The sequence below is a fragment of the Protomyctophum parallelum genome, assembly GCF_964188405.1.
Source record: "Protomyctophum parallelum genome assembly, chromosome: 1".
In the NCBI taxonomy this organism is placed as follows: Eukaryota; Metazoa; Chordata; class Actinopteri; order Myctophiformes; family Myctophidae; genus Protomyctophum; species Protomyctophum parallelum.
The window spans coordinates 43,933,782-43,942,471 of NC_139697.1; positions in this window are offsets into that span (position 1 = coordinate 43,933,782).

The window sequence follows — 8,690 nt, forward strand, 5'->3', positions numbered from 1 at the left end:
CCGAATGTGCCCTATATCACACATATCACATGTTTGGTCCATGTGCTACCATGGTGAAGACTTCAGCTGTTGTTAATGTAACTAAAACAGTAGCATCACAGTAGGCACTATATAAGTTAATGTAATTTATTTTTGCCAGTAAAGTATCAGTTTTCTAAAAGTTATGTTTTCTCTCTCTCTCTCCCTCCCTCTTTATATATTTTATTATTATGATCCGGAATGTGCATCACTTAGCACGTGAGTATCCATTTCATGACCTATGATTATTTTACATAAACGGACCATAAATGGAATAGACCATATATCACCCCTCCCCCAATCATGAGTGTCCCAAATAACAAATCAACTTTGTTGTCATATCACGGGTTTACAGTATGTGACAATACAGTTGATCTGCCGTCTTCAGTGAAAGTTTAATTGGACATAGAAGAATACAATGATTCAATTGATCTGATGCTGACATTTAATCACTCCACATTTGATCTGCATGTTTTGTCAAAAAGATTTTAATGTGGTGGAGAGTTCACCTTTTTGTAAAGCTAAACTGTAACTATGAATTAAGTCTGTCGCATCACACATCGTAATGTAAAAAGTTTAAACTTTAGTGTAATTTATATTTGCAAATCAAACGGAAACGTTATTTGCTGACACTGCATAATATGCACAGTAATTAAGATACAGGATTCATTTACCTTACTTTTATTTTATTGTATTCCATAATCCAGTTCATGTAAACCTGGCAATCTTTCTGTATGTCAAGTATTATGTTTTCTAAACATGAATGTGCTTTGTCTTTCTTTTTTTCCCTTTCTTTTTTTAACACGGACTAGTTGGTGAGTATCCAATCTATTCTACTCCATGGCCTTCATTGTTCTCACAAGTCACAATAGCAGAACACAAACTGAATGGATCTTACATGATTCCCCTGTACATTTAGATGTAGCCATTTTGTAACTCCATTTTTGAGCTTTTTCTGTGTAGCCTCCCAAATAATACCTTTATACTGAAGTCCTTTATACCTTTATATCTTGCAAGTACAAATAGCCGATCTACAAGCTAACAACGTGTCGATGTAGATTGGCTAGTTGAACTATGTTTTACAATGGTAAAAAATGGCAAATAAGTTTAGGGATAAGAGATAAGGAGCCCTTACTTAGCCAGTATGTATGTGAAGTAGCCTTTCCGTTTTCTAACTATGATTTCTTCTGTCTTCTTTATGCATTTTGAATGTCAACGTGACTTAGAAAGTGAGTATCAAAACTATTCTACTAAATTTCCTTCTGTTTGTTTAATGATTGACATCTTACATTGAGTGAGATTTCAAGTCTAATGTTATATTGAAGTTATTGTGTAATTTGCATAATAACAAAATATTACATTTTCAGCCAAATCCCACCAGTTAAGACCGGGAAAACATTTGTCTTAGATTCTAGCTATAGGCCTATAGTATAGATATATAGCACATTGGTTGGCTATTAAAAAAATTGAAGATCTACAAGCTCATAACGTGCCACAAGTTGTCCACTATGAGCTTGTAGATCTGTTATTTTAGGAAAATCGTGAAACCTTGTGTAACTCTTTGAATACCGTATTACTGTATTTCTTTTTAAAGAAAAACTAAAAACTAATGGCGATTAATTTACTGTATATTTATAGGGAATTGACAGATTATACTTGTTATTGTGATGTTATTGTCCTTTAAATTATTTCCTTATTCCATATTTCAGGTTATTTAACATGTTATTTGTATATCAGTAATGTTTTGGTCTGGTTATTGTCATTATTCTGAACATGATTATGTTTTGTCCCTATGAAATATGAACGGGAATGTGAACTAGACTGTGAGTATTAAAACTATTCTACTGCATGTCCTCCAATGTGTTCAGATTGATCAATGTATTCAGATTTACCAAAGTCTCACACGTCAAAATGAATTATTACATTGCGATTGAGTTTACTTCTGTATTGCATTGCATTCTAACAACAAATCTCACCTTTTCTGCTAAATCTGAAGATGAACTCAAAGTATTATCACTGATCATACTGTGTATATGTATACAATGTAAATGGTAATCTAATTTGTGTTTTCTGGTAATGAGTCAAACATACAGCAATCATGTGTTTTCTAAATATGAATATGTTTTGTCTTTTCATGAATTGTCAAATTTGTCAATGTGTACGCCAACTAGCCAGTAAGTATCACATCTATTCTACTTCATGGCATCCAATATGTTTTCCAAATTTACATTCAAGTTCTTGCAAGAGCAAAACACAAACTGAATGGAAATTCACAGTCTTCACAGTGAATGTATTGTCTTTCTGTCTGTAAAGATCGCTGCTCTATCTAAACATGTTTTCTCTTTTTTATGAATTAAAGGTGAACTTAAACCGTAGTTTAAGGCCTAAGGCCGATTCTAAAAACGCCTTCTAAAGCCTGACCTAAGTTTTCTGAAAAACTTCAAATATTTATATAGCAGCATCAATTTTTTGTAATTTTTGAATACTGTACATACTGTACAGAACCCAAAAATGGGTTCCCGGCCTGAGGGGGTAAGACACCAAAAGGGGTTCCCACCCAGAATGGGTTAAGGTCTTCATCAGGGCGAAACGTTTTCGCCCTGATGAAGACCTTCTGTGGTCGAAACAGTTGCCGGTTGCCTTTTTAATAAATACAAGCTTTTTCACTTGTATTGATCCCGTTTGACCCGTGAACACCATTGACACGTTTTACTATAGTGACTTTTCTCCTTTGAGCACCTGGTTTAAGTACGTGTAGCTTCACAGATCTTAAAAAAACTGCAAAACACCTACAGAAATTTGTCAAACTGAATCTTACGCCCAGCTATTTTAATGTATTTGTTCAATCCATATTATTTAATACATTATTTCTAAATGATCAATCATATTTCTGCCTCCAACAACCCATATGTATTGATTATTCAACTTTATGCTGAGGGAATAAGGTACTAATAGGCTATTGGTGTATTATTACGGTTATACTGTTGAGTTAACGTCAGATGTATTGTCCCGTCAGTATGACAATAATTTTGAAGGGTTGTTATTAAAACTGTCTTTATGTGGTTATAGCTGCAGGGTGCAGCACGGAGCAGGAGCAGAATAAGGTCATCTTGAAATCAGTTCGCCATCCTGGTATGTATGATTGAGGCTTACAAATAGACAAAATGATACAATATTAAACTGTCTTTATTTATCAACGAAACAGTCGGAAAAGGTGTCACGCAACATAGCATGATCTATAAGCTAACAATGCGCCACGGTGCAACAGATTGTGAGCTTGTAGATCTGTAATTTCTTTAAATGTTTGCCTACAATGATGTGCCCGCATTGACATTTTTTCTCCCTCTCCGCCACAGGCAACGATGTGACTCTGACCGCCCCTCCTGGTTTCACTGCAGTTTCTACAAAAACCTTTTTCACCGGAATAAAAGTTGTTAGTCTATCCGCGTCACCTGCGCAGCTGCCGCAATTAACTTTGTGTGTGTCAGGGAAAATGGTTCGGTTTCTGGTAGACACGGGAGCAACCATTTCATGTTTACGGCAAAAAGACTTGAAATGCACTTTGAGTAAGCACTACGTCCGACATGTCGGCATCAGCGGAGTCCGACAAGATGAGCCACTGTCACTCCCGTTACTAATTGATATGGACGGGATAACGATCGAGCATACGTTCATTGTGAGCCCCACAGTTCCAATGTCCATGCTGGGACGAGATTTGTTGAAAACTTTCAATGCAACTGTTTGAGGCAAGTGTTAATGTTTTCCAACCAAAACCATGACGAAAAATGTTCTTCGACTACCTCTTTTCACTGACGAAAATAAAATGAAAACGCAATAAAAACAAAGCTACGGTGGCTAAAACTATGACAAAATACATATACAATTTTGTCAACAAATAAAAACTACCAAAAAAAGAAGAGATCCAGTAGAAATAAGAAATTTTTATGTCATGTCATTTTCAAGTCATTTTATGCTTTGCTGCACTTGTGTGTGTCAAGCTCCGAAAATAGCTGATCTACAAGCAAGCTTGTAGGTCGACTATTTTCGTCACACATTTATGTATAAATCAGGCGTTGCGACACCATCAAGGCCTGCCAAAATACAATTAAAAAATTTTTTAAATTAAATTTGCTGTCAAAATAAGAGGTGTTTGATATTTGATGTCATTTTCATTTCATTCTAAAGGTACGATTTGTTTTTAAAAGAAAAACAGGGAACTGGAGATTTCTTAAGGGGGAGGCGTCATTATGCGTCCTGTGGCACTGAGTGAGTTTTAACCACAAATGTACTTGAACTTTGTTTTATGATAAACAATGCAAAATTAGACGATCTACAAACTAATGTAACATATCATGTGACATGTATATCTGCTATTTTCTAAAGAAAAACTAAGTTTATGGGGACACATGTTGGCATATTTTGTCAATATGCCCAAATATATTTTGTATTAAATGTGACCAAATCTAATGATTTGATTTAGGATTTTATGAATATTGAAGCATCGAATGAGTCATGTTATCTCAATGAAGAATAGCATAACGTGTAAAATAATGTGTTCTCACTTTTTTAATTAAAGGTTTACAAAAGTGCACTATGTTTGCCTATATTATCACATGTCCAGAATAGGGACACCAAGGGATCATGTGGTTAAAATGATTTTAACTTCATACATTTTTCATCCATACTTAACAAGATACTTTGCATATTTTAATGTTTATTAACAGTTTAAAACCATAATGAGCACACATTGCACACGGTATAAACTTTTATTTATACACAACTGTTCCAAACACAGGATAAACTAGAAAAAGTGCCCCTCGGGACACAGGTCTCCACCAGGATATGATCGTTTGTGACAACAGTATTTTCATAATGCTTAGTAATGTTATAAAGATGATTGCATGCTGTTTTCAAAAAATATCTGGCATACATTACATGACAGATCCGGTGTGATTACATGACTATAAAGATCACAAATCTGAAGCACTAATAATGACATGCACCACCTTCCTAATTGTAATAAATAGATGTATTTATAGCAGCACTATGTTTGTATGTTTGCTTGACTGTATTACTTACTAGGAGAGGCAGAGTTTAATTGCACAAATTGTTTTAAATGCTGACTATTCCAATAAAGTAGAAAACAGGAGGGTGTTAAACAAAAAAGGAAGAGCAGTTACGTTATAATTTGCTGTTCTTTTTGTGCGTGTAAAGGGTGTAATTACAGAGCTGTCTGGGTGCTATAAATATTGATATGACAATTAAAATTGCATTGCTGGAACGCCCTACCAACAGTCAGTCATTAAGACATGCGAATCCCTTGACTCCTTCAAAACCGCTCTCAAAGGGCACCTACGGACGGCTGCAAATTCGAAACTGGCCCCTGTAAAATCTGAATCCGCCCACCCCTTTTTCCCCTCGCTGTATATGTTTCTTTTCCCTTTTTACCTCCAATATGATGAATTCCTGTTCTGTTCTTTGACTATATAGAAGTGTCTATTTGTATGTCTCTAAATGTTTTGATGAATTGAACAAGGTGGACCCTCTTGTAAACAAGTGTAACGCTTAATTGGGTCATCCACTCACAGTTAACAGTCTTTGTATTGAGTTTGTGTTTGAAATGTACTGTAATTCTGCAAACTGTTAATAAATATTTCAATCAATCAATAAAAATTGCTATATCACACAAATGACGTTGTTGTATTACTGTTGTGTGGTAGACAATATATTAAAAGTGGATTTCAGGTGTGGTAATCTGAACACAGCGTCTTTACACTCTAGTGAAATAGTGCATTTCATATTTAATTTAAACATACAACAGGATAAAGGTGAGGCAGTCAGCAGGTCACAGCGCTGTAGGGCTTCGAACCCTATATCCAGCAGAAGCTTGGATAGTAGGCCTATACTTATTACTACCAGTGCTTTTTTTGCTTTGCAACACCATGCCTTTACTTGCATGTAAAAATAAAATAGGCTATTAATTTAATCAATCAATCAATCAAACTGCATTCATTATAACACAGAGATGCTACTAACTAAGCTATCCATGTCAACATGCTCTATAGGAGTCTCAATAACAGTTATAAGTAACGTTTAATGTTTATGTTTAATGTAGCAGAAGAGGCAATTCACACAGTTTTGCACAATTTTAACATCCCAGATTGATTGAAATTAGAGCTGGGACTCGATTAAAAAAATTAATCTAATTAATCAGAGGCTTTGCGATTAATTAATCTAGATTAATCACATTTTAATCGCATATCAATATTCAACCCGATGACAGCGAGAAACCTTTTTTTTTAATGTTTTTTGGTATCCCAGTGAATCAACGAATAGTGACTACAGGATACCACTCATTTTCAACATTTTACTACTGTCATTAATATACCTGTGTTGCCTAGAACTGGAGGTCTGAAAAATATTTAGTAACAGTAACAAGTACATCTCAGTGACATCACAAAGCTGTACTTACTTCATATTGTTGCTGTTTTTTGTCAGACCTCCAGTTCTAGGCAACACAAAATGGGGTGACTTTTTATTATTTCCAGTTTTCAGTACTATAGAAAAGCGCCCAGTGAGAAACGTTCCGCGGTGAAAAAAAAGGTGTGATTAATTTATCTGTAGTTAATCGCGATTAATTTTTCTGTAGTTAATTAATCTAAATTAATCGCAATTAGTCCCGGCCCTAATTGAAATATGAATCTACTGTGCTGACTACAGATAGCTCTGGTCCATAGCTCTAATGTTCATTAGAGCTATGGTATGGACCAGAGCTAGACTACACCATGATATAGGAGTGTTTGAATTGTGGGTTTTAGCTCACATGCCCTTTTGATGTAAATCAAAGGGGGGGGGGGGGGGGGGGGGTAACTACCTGTCAGTGGGGAGTGTTAGCTGGGAGGACTAAGGCCCTATGCGTCCTCTCTGGGGGGGGGGGGGGGGGGGGTACTACCTGTCAGCGGGGAGTGTTGGCTGATGAGTGAATATCAACATCCTAATACCCCTAATTATGACAGGCAATTCCTGCTGTCAAAATATGACCCCCCCAGTCAAAAAACACTTTGTTTGAAATAGACACTCATGCTTTCTACGGTATGATTTGGGGTCTTTCTTTCAATAAGAAGACAACCTGTAGTTCCTACTGTTACTGTATTCATTAAATGAATACCATTTTGCATGGACATTATTTTTTATTTGTGTGCATAAATTAAATAGGCCTTTTTGGCTCTGCTCCACACCAGAGCCCTAGAGTAAGACAGAGTTACGACAACTCTGTTCACTTCATGGGGCCAGTCCAATGGCGTCCAATGGCTCTTCTACATAGACTTCTATTGGTTTGTCCCCATTTGAAGGCTTCCCAAAACAAACTGGTACGAAATACTTCCTTAATGTCAACGAAGTCGAAGTCCACACCCACAACACCAGAGGGACTTCAACAAACCCAGATTCGGCACAAACAAGGGACTAAATTAATTTCGCTCCTATGCCACGAAAATGTGGAACGCCCTACCAACAGTCATTAAGACATGCAAATCCCTTGACTCCTTCAAAACCACTCTGAAAGGGCACCTACGGACGGCTGCAATTCGAAACTGGCCCCACTTAGCCTGGGCACCATTCCATTTCGGGTTTATGAACAGGTCGGGAGCGGATGATATCGCTACGTCATGTTGTAGTATTGTTTTGTAGTCATCAATGTTCCGGAACTTCCTTTTCCCTCAAACTGATTTTTCTCAATAAAAGCTACAGGCTACGAGTCGAGAGCTTTTATTGTTATTCTTCCGGTTTGAGGGAAAAGGAAGTTCCGCGTTTGATTTCTCCTGCCTGATGATTACAAAACAATACTACAACATGACGATACTGACGTAACGATATAATCCGTTCCAGACTGGTTCACACGGCACTTTTGGAACAGAGACCAGGCTTTCCTCTGAGGTGGAAAGCCTGGTGAGGCGAGGTTAGGCCCCACTCACCCTTTTTCCCCTCACGTTTTTCTTTAATGATTTCCTGTTTTTGGCTATATAGAAGTGTTTATTTGTACTTCTCTAAATATGATGAATTGAACACAGTTTTGCTTGATTGATTGAAATATTTATTAACAGTTTGTAGAATTTACAGTACATTTTAAGCACAAACTCAATACAAAGACTGTTAACTGTGAGTGGACGACCCAATTAAGCATTACACTTGTTTACAACAGGGTCCACATTGTTCAATTCATCAAAACATTTAGAGACATACAAACATTTAGAGAAATACAAGTAGACATTTCTATGTTAACTGTTTTGTATTGAGTTGTGCTTGAAATGTACTGCAATTGTACTGCAATTATCCAGTCTGTTAATACAATTCAATCAATCAATCAATCAATCAATCAATCAATCAATCAATCAATCAATCAATCAATCAATCAATCAATCAATCAATCAATCAATCAATCAATCAATCAATCAATCAATCAATCAATCAATTCAAATGGGGACAACCGGAAGTTACGGAATGCATTGGAGTCTATGGGCATACATGAACCACGTGACCAGGCTGTTTTCTGCCCCCTCAATGTCGTAACTCTGTCTTACTGGCTCTGATCCTCACCGTCACCGTGACGACGTCACTCTCAGCAGCGCCAGCGTGCCGTCGGGAGCAGGCAGCCTGAGCTAGGCAAGCAAGCA